Here is a 19,828-nt window from a genome sequence, read left to right on the forward strand (position 1 = left end):
CTAATTTCCGTGCTCCTTCGTGTAGGTCGTACATGTGCTCTTTTCGATCATCAGTGACACCGGTTTTAGAGGTTCTTACTTTCTTTGACAATAAAGCTAGTCATCTAAATGCCGAATGAGGTTACGAGTGCAATATATAAGCCCGTTAGTAGCATATGCGGTCTGATTCGTCATGCCTGAACTCTTTTGGCGGGTGTGTGATATTTTCACACTATGCCAAGAATTACAAATTTCAGTTATTTAATGTCTGTAGTACAGAAAATAGCAGCTATCAGGTTAATCTGCTCAAAGCGCAGTCCGCACCACTGCTCATTCTGCACGCCGTGTGTTGGACTAAATCCCCTGAATGTTTTTCGGTTGGCGGGTTGATGAATTACGGATGGCCGACCAATGCACGCATCCACTTTTTATCAGACTGGTGGCAAGCAAATTATTGGAAGTCCCAATGTTTCGCACACGCTAAATAACCTGAAGGCCACGAGAACGACTGGTAAACACTGTGATTTATCGGAAAATATGCGCCTCATTTTTTGGTTGTTTACTCATTTTGGCTAAGCTTTGTAATGAAACTAGTTGTTTTCATTGCCTCTCAATGTATGTATTTCCACAATATTGCAACATTTCCTTGCTGACGTCTATTCCTACCCCATTTACTTCGCTGTTTCGAATTTCAAAAGGAGGCGCAGTCGCGTGGCGCCATCTGGCCAAGAGCAGAGAACTGCGAGGGGTTCTGCGTGGCCTCCGCGATCAGCTCCGGCGGCGCGCCGTTGCTCCGGCCGTCCCATTCGCACGGAGATAGCGTAATGCGGTGTGACTGCTCCTATCGCCGCACCGTGGCGCGCGCAACCCAAAGCTCGCTAGGTTATGATCTGACATACACATTAGGCGGAAAGGTTGTTGAGCAACGACTACCGGGTTTAATGTATGCGGACGATATTGTACTGTTAGCAGATAGCCAGGAAGATTTGCAAACTTTGGCGAATTGCTGTGGAGACGAAGGAGACAGTCTAGGTTTCAGTTTTAGCGCAAATAAGTCAGGTGTGATGGTTTTCAACAGCACAATTAACTGATCAGGAGCTTACAGTACAAGGCCATTAAATACCCCGAGTGGCCGAATACAAATATCTCGTGGTATGGGTAAACAACGGGCATATGTACACGGAAAAGCACGAACAGTCTCTCATAGCAAAAGGGCGAAGAGATGCCGGGATAATGAAACATAGGACATTGTGGGGGTGCAACAGGTATGAAGTCCTCAGAGGTATTTGGAAAGGAATAATGGTGCCGGGGCTTACTTTCGGGAATGCGGTTCTATTCTTAAGGGCTGAAGTTCAGTCGCGATTAGAAGTAAATCAGAGAACTGTCGGAAGATTAGCACTAGGTGCCCGCGGGAAAACCACAAACGAGGCAGTGCAGGGGGATATGGGCTGGGCGATGTTCGAAGCACGAGAAAAGATAAAAATAGATAGATAAAGAGGAAAGCTCAGAGTAAAGTACTATACGAAGAACGCCTGAGGAAATTGGATGATAACCGGTGTGCAGCTAAGGTATTTAAATACCTGTACAGAAAGAGCGTTGACACACAGTGGCGGAAACGAACTAGAAAGCTGGCCAGTAAGTTTGCCAGAGACGAGGAAGGAGAAAGAAAGAGCATTAAACGACAGGTTAAAAACGTCGAAGGTAAAAATTGGATAGATTCAATGGAAAAGAAACATAGTGTAGAACTGTATCGATGCTTGAAAAGGCAGATCAGGAAGGAAACGTTTTATAATAAACCAAGAGGCAGTGCCCTCCTCTTTGAAGCTAGGTCAGGGTGTCTTAGAACGCGCAGCTACAGAAAAAAATTTGACGAAGAAGATGACACATGTGCTGTGTGTGGTAAATCTGTAGAAACAATAGAACACCTCATCCTAGCTAAAATGCGATGGTATCCATCCTGATGTCGATGCAGGCACAGTCACTCTTCCTGAGGCCTTAGGGTTTAGAGATAACAATAGTCATGTAAATAAATCTGCGGTGGAAATTAGTAGAATGCGATTGAAGGATTGGTGGTACAAGAGCAGAGAGGTGACATAAGTTTTCAAGTGTAGGAAGACGTTTTTTCAAAGGAAATGGCGAATTGTATTAACAACTTACGGCAGAGTAAACAAAAATGAAGGGAAAAAAACTGAGCATAGTGGCAACAACCACTGCCCCGTTTCAAAGGGGATGCTCCTACCTTCCATCCATCCACCCATCGCTTTCCCTGATGTGGACGGGCGCAGAAGACGAAAACGCAGTTTTCGCAGTCTGTGTGCGACGCGCACTAGAAAATTATCGCACAGCACAAGTAGCTGACTGGTGCAATTAGGCAATTGTTTTTTTTTTTTAAATATGACGCAGACTTAGGACCGGGATGAGGCAGATCGTCATGAGAGCGTTCGTTTCACAACACGCAGGCAATTTTCTTTATTTCTGTAGCCGTGCATGGTTTCGAAACACGGAACATTTTACACTTGAGCGGAGAGGATTATTTTAATTCTGCAGTTCTTTTACATATTAGTTTAGAACCTGAAATTACTTTTGATATATAGAGATCAAGGAGTTCTGTCAGTTTTCCTCTAGAAATGGTACAAATGTGATTTGTACTTACATGCGTGTAATATATTTAGCTTTCAATGCTTGCAGATGCCACTGAATGCATTGTCCCACTCAAATGTTGGGCTTCCTTTTTGTGGATGGCTCTTTTGTGACGTGTTCAAATGTATTATATTATGCCCAAATCCTGCTACAGCCTCGAAAGATGCTAGCAGTATCCCCAAATAAATAAAAGCCTGCAATGCATAAGGTTTTTTTTACGTGGTGTATGGTTGGAACTGAGGCGAATTTAGTCTCGTTTTTTTTTTCTTTCGTGCGCGGCAAGCAAAAAAGAGGGTTTAAAGCGCCGAAGCTACAGCTTGGCAGAAGGACAGATAAAACCATTTGAGGATAAATGACATTTTATTTACAAAGACAAAATCGGAGCCATATTGTTCGGCATCCGTTTTTACATTGTGTTTATTTTAAACACGGAGCACTTCCCTGTGCAGTGGCTTGCAGGCCAGCTTTTTGCGGTAAGGAGCCCAGTCTGTCACAGTAGCGCCGACGTTGGCTAAGAGTGGCCTCATGAACTTATCAAGCACTACAGATAGTGTGCTTGCGGCGTGGTCATCCCTTGCTGGGCAAACGAAAAGGGGGATGCTCTGTAGTCGAGGCAATAACAGTTGAGCCAGCTGCTGACGCACGTTGCTCTTTTTTATGTGTGGCAGGGCAATGTCAACAGCCTTCTTAACGGTCACAAGGACCGTGACAAATTCTGACTTTGGGAATGTTAGCCCACCCCTTGATTGCAGGTCAATAAGCCCCATCAGCACGGGACTATGTCCATCCGACTGTGCAGGGGAGGGCAGAAGCTGCATGTTCTCCGCTCCTCAACTGATCTCGCCACGAACCCTGCTATATAAGCGATGCTGGCATTTGCTATGCTTGATGGGGGCCGCTGCACTGAAATAGAACATACCCATATTAGTATATGGAGCTAGACATTCTGAAATGTATTCCCATTTGTGAGAGCACAAAAAAAAAACGGCTCTTGGCACTAACCTATAAAAAAGTTCCGCGGAACAAATTTTAGACAGCACGTAGAGACAAAGCTTGTGCATAAACCAAATATGACATTTATCATGTCGCCACGTCTCAACGTGCATTCCCTCAAAATGTTCAAATTTTGGGCATTGATACCACACAGTTGTTATAGCCTTGACATAATGCGAAATGATCGCTTTTTGGTGGCACTTCACATGGGTGGAGTAGGTGAACGAGTGTGCACTCGCGAGGCATCGCTTTCAGGAATGTGAAGAGCTCGTCAATGTGCATCACAAAATCTTCAGTTCCCGTTTACCTGAAACAAAAATATGCACACTATTCATATCAGCCAAATATATGTATTAGACAAATCGCTGTTGGCTGAAAAAGAACAGCACTAGTATTCCAGCGAGCCGGCCAAGCGTAAGCTCTTGAGAAACATTCGATGCAAGATATACCTGACTAAGGCAACTTGCGCTGTCTCGGTCGAATCATGCGTGGTTGCCTGTGCTGTTGCTTCAGCCGGAACATCAAGTACGGAGGACGTCACATTCAGGGAGGCACCATGCATACTGCAATACATATTAAAGTTGCCACCACTACTAAGCAGCAGCCACTTAAAAGCAAAAACTGCTTGTAACACATTGCCCATCGGCACAGCAGGATTTGCGTGCTCGTGTGTTCTGAACTGTAAAAAATTCCAGTCAGCAGGCAGGCTACAACACTAGTAGCTGCTTGCATCGTGAAATCTTAGTTGTGCAAGGGCCTGAAATGTGATAAGCTTTCTATTTTGAAACAAGAGGCAACCAGTTCACAACTATGAGCACTCGCCCGGAGCTCAAATAACATGCACCTACCTCAAAACAGTCTGTCTGTTTTCAACGTTTGAAGCTTGGGATGGGCACAGGCTGCCAGTCCGCAAGGTCCTCTCCAGGCTAAATGTCACGGCTCTTGCATCCAGACAGTCACTGCCGCCAGCCATTAGTCGCAAAGAACTGAAGAGGGGCTCGACGGAGTCGCTCGAGAAGCTCCTTGTTAAAACATAAAAGAAGCCGCTCTCGAGAAGGTACCTAATGCATAGTACCGTAGATTTGCTTGTCAGCAATTAAGTTAGCTTCGTAGGTTTCAACACTAAGAAACTTTTTCCCGCTCCTTTTACAAGCATTGTAGAGAGTTTCGAGGTAGTCTGGGAACTCCTTCTCCTGCCATTGTAGGCGTTCGTCGGTAACGCAGAAAAAAGTGCATTTGGTCAGGCTTTCTCATATGCGCATGCGCTGTTCGGTTGGCCACATTGTGGATGGCAAACCACTTCTGCATCATCTTCATGCATAAACAATATTGTTGCGTCTGCGTTCCTGAACTGTTCTGCCGGAGGGTGGTAACTGGGGTATTCTTTCAAAAAAGAAAGCGTCGAGATATTTTCATCTGAAAACAGCTGCACTGCTCTGCCCACAGGCGTCTTCTCAAAATTAGTTCGCTCTATGTGCTTCTGTGTCAGGAATCGAACTGATTTTACAATCTCGTTTTTTTGAAGGAAGAGCTGCTTCACAAACTCTCCAGTTATTGGCTGACTGATTGGCTTTCTGCCATCTGTCATTTCCCCGTCCAGAAGAAGGCTTCGCACGTTTTTTTTTATAACATGACACTGGTCAAAGGACAAGAATAGGCTTCTTTCTGGATCACATGGATGACTGACCACCGGCTTGAGGGAGCCATTGCCCAGGTGGTGCATCATTGTGACATTAATCTTGTGGTTATCCGTGACGATCCGGACGACGTTGAGGCCACACTTTTCAACTTCAGCGATCACTTCTTTTGTCAGCTGATACAGGAGCTTGACACTTAATCGGTTAGTGAAGAAAAAGCCGCAAGGAATTTTGTACGACGTGGACAGGTTTGTTGCAACGCAACACAGCACCAATTGTTGGCAAGCACGATGTTGTTTACATTCTCTCCTGTCCCAGCGTCTTCCCTCACAGTTTGCTGACCAAAAAAGCAGTCCATTTTACGATCGTAGATGTATTTGAAGCTTATAGCCATTTCATCCTCAATAATTGAGGAAAACCGCGCTTGCTCTTTCAGCTGCCCCACCTCTTGCTTTAGGCGTCCTTTCATTAATGGTGTGATCCCACTTTCACTGTTGGATTTGCCAACATAGTGAAGTAGCGTGTTTTTTGAAGGCAATTTCAACTGCCCTCAGTTGCGTAAGTAACGTCGCTATGCCTTAGGGGACAAGTAGTAGAAAACTACACATTCCCAAAAAAAGTCTGGAGACCACATGGGCCGTTGCCTTGACGCATTGGCGATCTGTTCCGCTAGGCAGTCTTCTAAGCAGAACTGGGCTCTGCCGAACTTGTCCAAGCACTTTCTCAACGCCGAATGAGAGTGTGGTTTTCAAAACCACTGAGCTTCTTATTTAGGCGGCTGTTTTCTCGCTGCAGTCACCCGATAGCATCTGCTTTCCTGAACAATTGCACTCTCATTCGGTTTACATTCCTTGAATCCGACTGCTTGCGCGGAAGAAGGTCATCGGTAGTTTGTTTTGCGCAATCAAGTACGTGCCTCACTAGACAGCTGTAATTAATTCCCCGACTGCATCTTCTGCACTTGGTTTCTCATATCATGCGCCTTTAGGACTTGCTTCTTCATCTCCTAACAAGGGTGCATGAATCAGCTAGGCTATCTTCATGCACTACAGGAAACGAGCAGGCAGAAGTTGCCGAATGGCCTGTGCTTTTTTCGCGACCACAGGCTGAACCAGCAGCTTCATCATGGACGCTCGATAAATTTGATGCCCTTTCTTGGTTTGGAGTAGAATTCTGCGTCAATCGCTCCCACTTACGTCTTTTTTGTGGCTGTTGTGGCCGCATGTAGCTTGGGTAACCCGCGAACACGCTCGGAACAGCATCCCGTTTCAGGCGCCGCAGCTTTAATTGTGGACCCCAAAGTATAATCTGCATCTAAAAAGTGAAGGCTGCAGACGACACTGCTAGCAGACTTGTCATTTCGGACAAAATCTTTTCTTGATATGGCCTTCAGCCATGCTTGGCGGCGATCATCATTCGCGGGAAATTCATGAAAACTTATTCCAAGATTTTTTTTTCTGTCAGAGTGGCAGAAAGGTACGCAGCAGTACATTTATCTGAAAAATACAGAAGCAGATAGGATTGTGGTGCGAAGCTCATGACAGAGAACCGATGCAGTTTTTATCACACAGCAAATAATTTAATTGCGGGATCACATTAGCTACACGAAACCACTCGCACCTACCAGGAACACATGCAACATAGCAAAACAAAGCCCAGCAAAAAGTTCTCGCTTCAAGAGCAGGAAAGCAAATCTCAGAACTTCTGACTCTCGTGGTGGCGTATAAACAATCCACGAGCGCTTATCATAATTAATTACGTTGTTCGAGCCAGAGAGAGTTTCGCTGTAAAGTTGCTACCCAGTACTTTAAAAATCGAGTGACAGGCACAAAAAGCATACCTGAGTTTTGTCATAGAGCGCGGCAACTTTTGCAACACAAAAAAAAAACCATTCAGCACGATGGCATGCAATCTGGACGAAATGTTGCGCGGTAAAAGCTTCGGTTGCCCCAGTCGGCTTTTAGACGACCACTAAAGCTGCATGCAAAAGCAATCCGTAACTGTTTAACAACGTACCTCGACTTCTTTGTAGCTGCAAGAAGGAGTCAAAAGAAATTGACTTCGTATTCACTGTTCTTCTGCGCGAAAACGTGCCAACAGGGTTGATGTCGCCGCTTAAATCGCAGGCAGTGCCGGCCAGGCGAGCGCCGCTTGAGCCTTGGGCTGAGGTCACCACCTCGCGGCGTGTTAAGGTGTTAGCATAATTACACTTCTCCGCTGCGCTACGCGCCGGATGGGACGGCCGGAGAAACGACGCGCCGCCGGAGCTGATCGCGCAGGCCACGCGTTCTGCGTCACCTGCCGAGCGCTCGTTAAGACACCTTACTATTTTATACCGTGTAAGAACCTCTATGCGTTTTATCTATAAAAAAAAAACGTTCCCTGGAGCACGGTGCCCTTGAGATTCCATTTAATTGATTGATTGATTGATTGATTGATTGATTGATTGATTGATTGATTGATTGATTGATTGATTGAACTACTTTTACTTCCATCAGAAAAGACGTTTCTCCCCGGCCCCGGCATGCAGCCCTGGGAGACGGGGAGTTGTGCGTCCGCGTTGAGAGGCTGGCTGGCATTCGGTTGGGGCAGAGTTCGGAAGACCGAGTGCAATTTTATACAACTTTTGTCCGTCAAGTTTCGAGACTGATTTATTTGCATCTCACCTAGAAATGATGCCCCAAAACACATGTTGGTGCATATGCGTAGCGCCATCTTTTCGTGCTAATCTGAGCTATTTAAGTTAGTTTCTATGACAACCGCTAGACAGCACTCCATGTAGAAAAATACGCTGTCATGAGTCGTCTGCATATTTTATGTGAGTGTGTCCTCTTCTCTGTCCCGTCTGTCGCGCTGTTATGGATCAGTGTAAGCACAAAATTATGTGTGAAGTTCGCCAAGACAGCCACAGAGACATATGGGCTCTTTCGTGACGCTTAGGCAACGAGGCATTATCGCGGGCGCGAGCTTTCGAGCAGCACAAGATGTTCGTTTCGGGGAGAACGTCAGTGGAAGACGAGTCAAGCCACAGGCGCCCTTTAACCTCATGGAATGAGAACAACGTGGTTCTGATCAGGGAAATCGTACAGCAAAATCGCACCATTACAGTCCGCATGCTATCACATGGTCCCGACATTGCTAAGGCAACATGGCACCAAATTTTGCGTGAGAACTTGGGGAAACGAAAGCTGAATGCCAGACTTGTGCCGCACTCCCCCACACAGGACCAGAAGGACACGCGGACATCAGTGAGCGCTGATTTGTCCTCTGAGGCAGAGAAGGATGCTGCATTCGTCCACAGCATCATTGCTGATGACGAAACGTGGTGTTTTAAATACGATCCTCAAACAAAGAGCCAGAGCTAGGGCCGATTGACGGTCCACAAGCTCTCCGCGGCGTCGAGAAATGTGCGGCGACAGAAGACCAGAACAAAGATGGTGCTGATAGTTTTTTTCGTTGCCGGAGGTGTCATACACCACGAGTTCGTCCCAGAAGGGCAGATGGTGAATCAGGAGTTTTATATCCTAGTGGTCCAACATATGCGTGCACTGCGACGCCGTCACCCTAACTTATGGGCATCTGGACAATGGAGCCTTCTCCACACTCCAACGTTTCCAACAACGCAAGCTAGGGAGAACGCAAGGCCGCACACTGCTCTCAGCATGACAAAAGTTCTCGCCAAGCACAGAATTGCTGTACTTCCCCATTCGCCATGCTCGCCTGACCTCTCCTCATGCGATTTTTTCCTGTTTCCTCGTAAGAAGAGATCCCTAAAAAGTCTCTGGATGGGGAGCGTGGAGGCCAATCAAGACGGTACGACAAAGGAGCTGATAGCCCTGCCAAAAGAAGAGTTTTCCAACTGTTTCCAAGACCTCAGGAAGCGTTGCAAGCGGTGTATGACTGCAAGGGAGACTATTTCGAAAGGGTGCTGCACAAATGAGTTGAATGTTAATTGCATTTTTTAGTGTAATCAGTCTCGGAACTTTACGGACAAATGTTGCTGATTTGGGCTTCTATTTTCTCCTCTTCCGTCCTGGTGGCATTGCGGAAGGGCAGGCCGTATGTCCACCGTGGAATGATGAGCGTTGTAACCACGGATCATCCGGCAGGTCTGGTCTGTGGTGCAGGTGATCCCTGTGATGATATACTGGCGTGTCCCACGGGTCTTGATCCACATGCTAAGGATCCGGATAGTCTGAACCACGGCCTAAGTGGTCTGGGCCTCTCGGAGTTCGCGGTCTTGCAGGTGGAGACTGATTTGCTCCTTTTTAAAGGGGCTTTTAATGGACGCGAATGTAGATCTCATTTTTCAGGGCCGCAGCTCGTCCTGCAGCGTCGGCAAAGTCCTCGATGGTGACCATGCATGGCTTGTTCGCTTCCTTGTCGCCTGCCGAGCCAGTGGTTGTCAAGACCGTGATGTCGTCGGCGTAGAGCGCATATGACGGATACCAAGCTGATCCGCGAGCATGTGTGCGAGGAGGATCATGGTAACTTTGAACAGCAGCGGCGACATCGTAACCTGCGGGGTGCCGTTGCGCAGGTGGTATTGCTTTGCGCGGGGAGGACCGTTCGTCAGTCTTGAGTTCCCCACGCTGATGGTGGCTATTCGGTCAGTGAAGAAATTTCGCACCTAGTATAACATTTTCTGTCCGCATCGGAGGCCTCCGAGGCTGGTGAGAATAGCCTCGTGACTGATGCTATCAAAAGCTCATTTGATGTCTGCGGCCAGAATAATTCCCTCATTTTTGGATGAGATGAGGTCCAGGATATCCTCCTTGAGTTGGAGCATGAGATCGGGCCGTCGCGAAGACTTCCGCCTCATTTCTGGGAGCGTCGAGCTGTGGGTTGTCTGGCCCCGAGTAATCCGGTAGGGGTACCAGGGGTGAAGTGGGGTCGCCCGCATATCGAGCCCATGCTCGGTCTACGATATCTGTGTCTGTGGCAGGTGCAGCGTGCAGGACCCGCTTGATTGTCCCGCCGTTCTCGCCTTTAGTGCAACCGTATACTCGATGAGGTATCGGATTAGGTTCCAGTTTCGGTCATTGCCGAGTTGGCCGTTGAGGTTGTCGCAAATCTGACGCCAGTTACTAATAGTGAGCTCATTAGCGTATACGCTTGAATTTTGTTGTTTAGCTGGGCTAGGCGGAGTTTCAGGCGGAGGTTATGCTTCTGGCGTTTCCAGCGTCTAGTAAGGCTCCATCAAACTTTCCATACATTCAGGAGGTCGCGGTCTGTCTACGGAGCCTCATCACTCGCCGTGATGTATTTAGTGCACGTGGAGGTCGTATTTCTCCTTCATGCAGCGAAACCATTCCTGATCGTCCTGAGTAGTTGAAGTGGTTTCCTTTTGCCTTAATGTATGCCAATCCGTGATTTTCGATTGCTTGAGATTTTGCTTGTTGATGCCTGTTCCGGTGGCGATTTCGCAGACGTTGTGGTCACTGCCGAAGCTCAGCCCTGTGTTGTACCAAGTCGCTTCCAGACCCTACGCATAGCGTACGCCAGATCGGGGAGAGTATCTCTGTTGACGCTGTTTCCCTGAAAAGTAGGGTGGCAGCAATCTGTGAGCAGGATCAGGTGGTTGTGCGCCGCTGCCACAATAAGTGAGGTGCCGTTGGCGGTGTTGCGTGGATACCTCCACATATGATGAGGTGCATTGAAGTCCGCTGCAATGAGCAGGTCATTTTCTCCTGCCCGAGACTTCGAATTCGCTTGGGGGGTTCGGAATTTGTGTTGCGGACGCGCAGGGGACTGTACATATTTGAGATGAATAGGCTGCTATGTCGTCATCGGCCGCGCGGAATAATTTCAGTGAGAATGTGCGCGATTGCAGTGATGGAAGTGGTGTGCTTGATTGCCATTACGAAGGGTTATCCGGTCGGAGTCACAGGTAAAACTGCTTATAAGAGCGGGAGCATACAATCAGGATAGATATATTCACGTGAGAAAGAGGAGAGGGAGTTAAGAGAGTTCAGAGCCCTCATGTAGCTGCCTACACGCTGAGACCGGGGAGCCCGGAGCCGCGGGAATGCGCGGTGATGAGGTGTTGAACGAAATACGGTGCTCGAGCCAGACAGTAGGCATTATACAACACGTTACTAATTTGCTTGTGTGGCCACCTTTTTGTTGCCATCCACATAGGTGATCGCTTTGGAGGGGGTTGTTTACCTCTTGGAGAAGAATGATTTCGGGTTTACTTTGAAGGTGGGTGACATGAACGCCGAAATCATATTTGTTACTAAATCTTTGTAATTCCACTGCTGCACACAGCATCCTATGGTGTCCACCGGGCGGGCGGATGGGTTACGGCCTGCCATGTTGGGGGTCCGTACCCACGGCTCACCGCCCGTTCCTGACGTTGCCCGGGTCGTGACAGCACCGCCACGTTTGTGGCGGTTGCAGTAGTCTTCGTCAAGCGTCTTGAACGTGGCATTAAGGTGGTCGACTTGAGTGCCGATCGAGTCGGTGGATGATAGCGATGTTCTGGTTGTATTTCTCGTTTTGATCTTCCATTCAGGATGTGAAAAGTTCAAACAAGTCGCGCCTCCTGCACAGCAGGATTTTCGGCGCCGGAGTCCTGAACCCGTGGAAGTTCCTCAACCCACGTTGGATGCAAGACCAAAACGAGAAATACAACCAGAACATCGCTATCATCCACCGACTCGATCGGCACTCAATTCGACCACCTTAATGACACGTTCAAGACGCTTGACGAAGACTACTGCAACCGCCGAAAACGTGGCCGCGCAGTCGTGACCCGGGAAACGTCAAGAACGGGCGGCGAGCCATGGGTACGGACACCTAACATGGCGGGCGGACGGGTCCTCGGACGCGTGTTAGGAACGTTGCGTGGATGAAGGAAGTTGCGTGGGAGCAGGAAAGAAACTTATTCGCCAGTTCCTCGCAGCTGTGTTTACGCGCGTCCTTTACCTCGGCGGATCATTTCCTTATATTGCTTGCTAAGTTGTTCAAACCTAGCGGTGAAGCTGGAAGTAGCCGCGGATACAGCCTGTTCGATCATGGCCGGCACAGCAGTGGGAGGCGAAGGAGGCCCACTTGCCCATGCAGGCGGCTTCTGTCGCGGGGCTGCTTCCTGGCTGGCCCGGCTCCGAGAGGTAGAGCAGCTCTGGCCCCTGGGTCTGGATTCAGAACTCGATCGGGCTTGGGAATTCGAGGATTTGGAGCGGCCACGCTCCTTGATGTTGGTCGGGGGTGAGTGGTTGTTCAGCAGAGGAGGGGGGGGGGTAATTTTCAGTGGTTACTTTGGGTGGCACGTGGCTCCGTGTTGGTGGTGAAACCCGCGGTTTCGCTCGTTCTTAGGTTTCCCAGGAGGCCGTGAGTATCGACTACGACAGTCCAGTCCCCCCGTGGGGTGGTCGTCGCTACAGAAGCTACAGATTTTGGCACACTCGTGGGCTCCTCCGAGTTCGTGTTGGCCGCAGTAGACATACGTCCGTGCACTGGTTTTGCAGTTCTTCGGCCACCGGTGCCATCCATGCCATGGGCCCTTTCGGTACCTGTGCGGAGCGCAAGGAAGCCCTCATCACTGCTCAAGAACGTCGGTTGTGCCACAGCTGTACAGGCATCAGGGCACTTCAACGGCTGGGACGTCACCCCCACACAGAATATGTTTACGCACCGCTGACCAGCTACCCTTGGCCACCCGCGGATAGTATCACGTCTTCCCAATTCCAACCAATTTGGACCCCATACGCCACGGTGCACGACGGAAGGCCCCAGCCAAGAAAAACATCATAAGGTCATATGTCGCAAAGCAGATATTCTTTTAACTGACGCCAGGCGCCCTACCAAGGTCGGGCGGCTGCGGTAGCAACCGTCACAATCAACCTCGATAGGGAATGAGATAGCTAGCGCCACGGTTCAAAGCAGAAACAGCACAGCGGACGCTGAGGAAGTCGCAATTAATCGCGCTTGCCAACAAGCACGCTCACACCACTGAGCAAATGACTACGATTATGAGCGACTCGCAGCAAGCCTGCGAGGCGTACCTCAATGGGAATTCTGCTAAGCGGCCACCCACATCATGAGGAATCGCACTCCCGGTACTCGCACCCGTCACAGTATTCTGTGAGTCCCTGCCCATCGAAGGCATGGGCAATGAGGCGGCTGAGAGGATAGCTCGAGGCCATACATTCCGAGCCCCGTCGCCATCCACCTCCGAACCTACGTCTCCTCCAACATGCGCTGAAACCACAGAGTACAACCGCCTTAACCGCAGGAGATACGCAGCCCCCCACAAAGACCTCACTCGTCAGGAAGTCACTATGGCGAAACATGCAAGCCCGCACACTACCAAACTTAGCTCGACACAATAATATTTTTCCAGCGCAATACCCAACAAAGGCATATATGCCCGGCCTGCGGAGAGATTTCAGACATGCTCCACAGGGTTTGGAACTGCCCCGAGCAACGCAAAAGCGCTCAGTTTATAGGAACTCAGCCATGAGCAGAGGGAGGCGAAGCTGGTTCACACGAATTGCCCTTCAGCGACAGCTGATCGGTCCAGCCTGAAGGACCGTATTTGCCAATGGTTCCTCGGACCTGGGTGAACCACGCGGAGATTATTTTATAGTAATAAAGTTTATTTTCTCTCTCTGGCTGGCATTCCTTGCAGTCCCACGGCCGGTCTGGAGAAGATCGCGGGCGCGCCGCCGCCGCTATACTCCAGCCCGGCCGTGGCAGTCCTTGATTGGTAGTGGCCTCTTCCGCCAGATGGATGCTGTTGCGCCGGAGCTTTGACTTTTGCTGCACACATGCGAGCCCCCTCTCGGCTCCATACTCGACAATGATGTCGGTTGTGGCCTGTAAGAACTCTTCCGTGTGTGCATCACTCCCTTGGTTGACCCAGAGATTGATATCGTCCCCGTATACAGGTTGAAATTTATCACCTGTAGCTCATTTAATCTGACCGGGAGGCTTCTCATTGCCGCGTTGCAAAGAAACAGCGACAAGACCGAGCCCTGCGGCGCGCCCCTGCTTCCCAGCTCAATCGGGGATGATTCTTAGCTTTGGAATATCATACAGGCTTTCCTGCCCAATAGGAAGCCCTTGATAGATCCGTAAGTCCTTTTACGAATCAGCCTTGTTTGCGCGACGTGCTCCATCAATTTCCGTACGCACGACGTAAGGAAAGTTGGACTTGCAGGGGGTTTGCCCAGCTTCGGTATGATTATAATGTTGGCTGTCTTCCAATGCTCGGGTAGCCTCCCTTTATTCCAAACTTCTCCGATATATTCTGTTAAGAGTCTAGGATCCATCGTCTACATTCCTGAGCATCTTATTCGTGATTCAGTCAGGTTGGCTTTGTTCTTTCTTTAGGAAAGCAAATGATGCAGTAACTGTGTCATATCTCGGTGGAGACCCGAACCGCGCCGTAGGGGAAGGAATAAATTTAAGGACGGAGTGAAATAAGAAAGGAAGGAAAAATGTGCAGTAGAAAAGGTCTCCGGAATAATTTCTACCATCTGGGGATCTTTAACGTGCACTGGCATCGCATAGCACAAAAGCGCCTTTTGTGTTTCGCCTCCATCGAAGCGGGGCCGCCGCGGTCGTGTTCGAACCCGGAAAGGGCATGGAGCCAATTTCATCTTTAGTCTCACAATTCCTGCCCTTATCTCCGCCACTTTGATGGGGATGTCTAGCGCCTCATTCGACACCCCACCATAGTTCGGGAGGGAGGAACGTTGTCCATCCCCAACGCACGTTTTCACCAATTTGTCCATGAACTCCGCGTCGACTCCCTCGAACGTGCGTCGGACTTTTCCTAATCTAATTCCTGACTGTGTTTGCAAGCTTGTCGGGTCCAGCAAGTGCCGGAGAACGCTCAGTCTTGGAGAGATTTATGTCTCCCTCCATTTCGTCGCGTCTGTTGCACCAATTCTATTTGCATAATTTGAATGCCGTAAAGCCTTAATATCCTTGTTGTCTCTCACGATCATTCTTCGGAGGTTGCGATTCCACTTTTACTTTTTAGCCGACTTTCCATACATTGCTTGGCATCGCACATGGGAAGCAAACAACTGTCCGCTATAGCCGGGGCATTATCCTCTTCTGCGTCTTTTTGAGGGCCTCCGTCCATTCTCCTATAGCTTCTCGATTCGCCCCAGTTCCGCGGCTCCTCTCAGTGCCCTGAAGTGATCCTATACCGTCACCGCCGGTTGTCGCGACCTGCGTGTTTTGACGCCTCTTTGAGGGCCGAAACGATAATGGAATGATCGCTTCTAAAGTTTAGCTCCAAGTTGTATGATTGTAGACCTCCTAGGTTTGCGACACAGACGCTATATATTCCCCACCCTTGTGGGCTCTCCGGGGTCCGTATGTGGGGTGAGCCCTAGCTCGTGCGCATCCTGCCACACTTGTCTGCCCGTTGGGTTTTGTTTCGCGTAGCCCCATTCTTGGTGCTGCGCGTTAAAATCCCCTACGATTATCAGGGGGCCATTGCCCGCTACCTTGATGGCTTTGCGTATCAAGGTCCTAAATCTAATTTTCTTATGCCTAGGTGATCTGTACACATTTAGTAAAAATAAGCTAGAAGGTCCTTCCTTCTGCCCGTCATTATTTCTAGAAACATAATTCCAATACCTCGCGAGTTTAAGTTGTGCTGTATGGCTGCAACGTTGCGTTTAACGAAGGTGGTTGCGGTTGATTTCATCCCTTTACCGCTATAGAACCCTTGGTAACCCGTTAATTTCGCGCACTTTCCAGCTTGATGAAGGGCAATCGCCGGGGCGTCGCATCTATTAGTGAGACACTGTTGCGGGAGCGCCCTTTTGTGCTGGAACCCACAGCAGTTCCACTGCCAAATTTGGTTTTCATTTGTGCGCATGGCCATTTTAAAGCTGCGAAAATGCCTGTAAAGTATTTTGCTGCCACGCAATGATGAATGGCTACCATTTCGTTCCTTAGTCTTTGACACTCTTCACCTTGCTTTTGCGCTGCACCTTGGTTTGCCTGGATTTGAGTATTTATGTGAATCATGAATTCATTTTTAAGTCCAATTTCATCACATTTTATACTTTTTTTTCCAATTCCTGAATTGGATATACGTCATTAATTTTGCGTTTCGCCGCGGGGAGGGGGGGGGACTCCTCAGTTACCATTTTTCCTTCCCTTCGCGTTATAGCGGCATCTATGGCCACGGTATGTTGCGATCGAGGGGGGGGGCTGCTATTGATGTTTCCGGTTGTTCAAATTTTGATTCTCGGATCTCAATGATTCGACAATCCCTTTTAACTTCTCAACTGTTTTCTTTAGATTATCAATTTCCTCGTCTTTCTTATCTTTGCTCTTAGCCCGGGAGACCCCGCCCTTGAAGCTTGCTCCTTTGCGGTCTTGGCTAGCAGGGATGGATGGATGGATGGATGGATGAATGGATGGATGGATGGATGGATGGATGGATGGATGGATGGATGGATGGACGGACGGACGGACGGACGGACGGACGGATGGATGGATGGACGGACGGACGGACGGACGGACGGACGGATGGATGGATGGATGGATGGATGGATGGATGGATGGACGGACGGACGGACGGACGGACGGACGGACGGACGGACGGACGGACGGACGGACGGACGGAAGGGAGGAAGGAAGGAGCGTCCCCTTTGAAACGGGGTGGCGGCAGTTGCCACCGGGCTCGGCTTTCTTTATTTCTGTTTAACGATGTTGTAAAATTATTAATATTCGCCATTTTCTTTAAATACCTTTTGCTACTTTTCTAACCTTATGTAACCTCTCTGCTTTGGAGCCACCAATCTTCTATTCTCTTTTTGTAACTTCTACCGCAAATTTACTTGCGTGAGCATTGTTATTCCTAAACCCTAGAGCTTCAAGAGGATTGACTGTGCTTGCAGCGACATCAAGATTGATACCGTCACACTCGAGTATGACGTATTGAACTGTTTCTACACAGTTACCACACACAGCACATGTGTCATCTTCCTTGTCAAATTTCTCTTTGCAGCTGCACCCTTATTAGACACCCTGACCTAGCTTCAAAGAGTGGAGCACTGCCTCTTGAGCTATCATAGATTGCTCCATTTCTGATCTGCATTTTCCAGTATTGATATAGTCCTACTCTATGTCTCTTTTCCATTCAATAAATCCAATTATTACCTTCGGAATCTTGAACCTGTCGTTTAATGCTCTTCTTTCTCCGTCCTCGTGTCCGGCATACTTACTGGTTAGTTTCCTGGTTCTTTTCCGCCATTGCGAGTCAACTCTCTGTATAAGTATTTAAATACCTTAGCTGCCCACCTCTTATTGTCCAATTTCCTCAGGCGTTCTTCGTATAGTATTCTACTCTCAGCTTCCCAAGCTTCTTAAGATGCCACTGCAGCCCATAACCCCTGTACAGCCTCATTTGTGGTTTTCCCGTGGGTACCTAGTGCTAATCTTCCAACAGCTCACTGATTTACTTCTAATCTCCACTGAACTCTTGCGTTTAAGCACAGAACCACATTCACGAAAGTAGGCCCCGACACCATTATTCCTTTCCAAATACCTCTCAGTACATCATATTTGTTGTACCGCCATAATGCTCTATTTCATTATACCGGCATCTTTTCGCCCTTTTGCCATAATAGACTGCTCGAGCTTCTCCACGTATATATGCCCTTTCTTTACCGATACTCCAAGATATTTGTATTCGGCCACTCGGGGTATTTCATGGCCCTTATTGTAAGCATCTGATCAGTTGTATCGTTGAAAATCACCACACCTGTCTTAGTTACGCTAAAACTGAAGCCTATAGCGTCTCCATCTCCACAGCAATTAACCAGAGTTTGCAAATCATCCTGGCTATCTGCTCACAGTAGAATATCGTCCATATAATTTAAAACTGGTAGTCGTTGCTCAACGACCTTTCTGCCTAATCTGTATGACAAATTATAACCTAGATTGCTTCCTTGTAGCCTTCGTTCCATATTTATCGTATAAAGCATCCACAGCAACGATGAAAGAAGGTAACCTTGTCTTAATCTAATGGTATGTTGACAGTTTTCGTACTTTTTATTCCTTCCCATGTAATTTTAGCTTTATTTTACCAATATGTTTCCTGTAGAAAATCAGTTACCTCATGAACGATACCTTCATCTTTTAATATATGTTCCACAGGAGTTCCCTGTTCACGGTGTCGTATGCAACGCTTATGTCCAGGAAGGCTAAATACAGAGATCTATTTTCTGCCTTAGCTATTCCTATACATTGGGTAAGCACGAACAGGCTATCTAAGCTCCTACCCCTTCTGAAACCGTTCTGAAGTTCTCCGAGTATCCGTTTACTTTCTACCAAAGACTGCATTTTTTTAATTTCACGGCCTGCATTGCTAGCATGTATATAACAGATGCTTTCCTAATCGCTCGGCAGGATTTTATGTTCATCTTATCTCCTTTCCCTTTGTAAATCAAATATTTTTTGTTCTGTCCCCAGCTGTTCGGAATTTGCTTATTTGTTATGACTGTCTCCAATGCTTTTATCATCACGTTTCTTTGCTTCCTGGGCCAAATTCATGAATCAGCTTGATTGGAATTTCTTCTATTCCTTGCGGATGTGCATTTAGGAATGTTTGCTTTTGCCTTTTTCCAGCTAAGATTAGTCAGTTCTAAGCTGTTTTCTATTGCGCTGTCCTCTGTTGCTTCCTTATTCGGGAAGACTACCTTATCGTCACACCTAAAAGACAGCAGCTATAACTGCTCTAATGTACTTCGCAGCATCGTCGCCCTCTAAAACTTTTCCCTCAGCATCTTGAATCTGCTCCTGTTTTCTTTGATTCATTTTACCCAGCCAGCTTATATGATTCCAGGATGTTCTTGGCCCCGCTTTTGTTGCATCGCGACCTTCAGCCACCCAGCTATCAGATGGCTGCTTTATTTTAGCCTGGACGAGGACCTGCACTTGCTGCTTCTTTTGTGGATAAGATTCCCATTTTTGGCCAATTTCCTTTTCAGATATGACTCCGCCCCCTTTGCTTCTCTGTGTTCCCTTGAAGCCAACCGTGTTTGTTCAGTGAACTTCCTAATTTTTTATTCCACCAGCTTCATAGTTTCCTCTTTCCTCTAGCGGGTTACTCCTTTTACTTGTTTGTTTTATTCTAATGAGCAGTTCTAATTGATTATATATCCCTTTTTCTAAGGGGCGTTTCTCCATTGCTTCCTCTATGCCGGCTGCTATTAGCACTATTTGTTCGTCGTTTAATTTTGCGTTCTCTTTTTGGCTTCTCTGCGTTTCTCTTTTGATCAGGGCTCCAAACTGTAGACTAATACGCTTATGATCACTTCCCAGGCAGTACTTCCCCTCTTCACCTATTTGCATTATTGCGAGCCTGCTATAGATCCCCTGCAAAATTAGGCACTGGTCAATGGTCATATACCTGTTACAGGGTTCTCACGTGACCTGACCCTCATATTTACTTTCTCTATTTACAATAACTAGGTTTTGTCACTCACAGAAGTCTGGCATTAACTTCCCGTTACAGTCTGTAAATCCATCCAGATCCTCTATGTGGCCATTCATGTCACCCAGGAGAATAATATCGGCATCGTCTCCAAACTGCTTTA

The 19,828-nt window shown here is 48.0% G+C and overlaps 1 pseudogene; it reads right to left on the bottom strand.

Moving 5' to 3' along the window:
* Nucleotides 1-3,041: 3,041 nt before the first annotated feature.
* LOC144107818 (uncharacterized) lies at nt 3,042-4,866 on the bottom strand (annotated as a pseudogene).
* Between the last annotated feature and the right edge of the window lie 14,962 nt (nt 4,867-19,828).

Source organism: Amblyomma americanum, chromosome 10, assembly GCF_052857255.1.
Source record: "Amblyomma americanum isolate KBUSLIRL-KWMA chromosome 10, ASM5285725v1, whole genome shotgun sequence".
In the NCBI taxonomy this organism is placed as follows: Eukaryota; Metazoa; Arthropoda; class Arachnida; order Ixodida; family Ixodidae; genus Amblyomma; species Amblyomma americanum.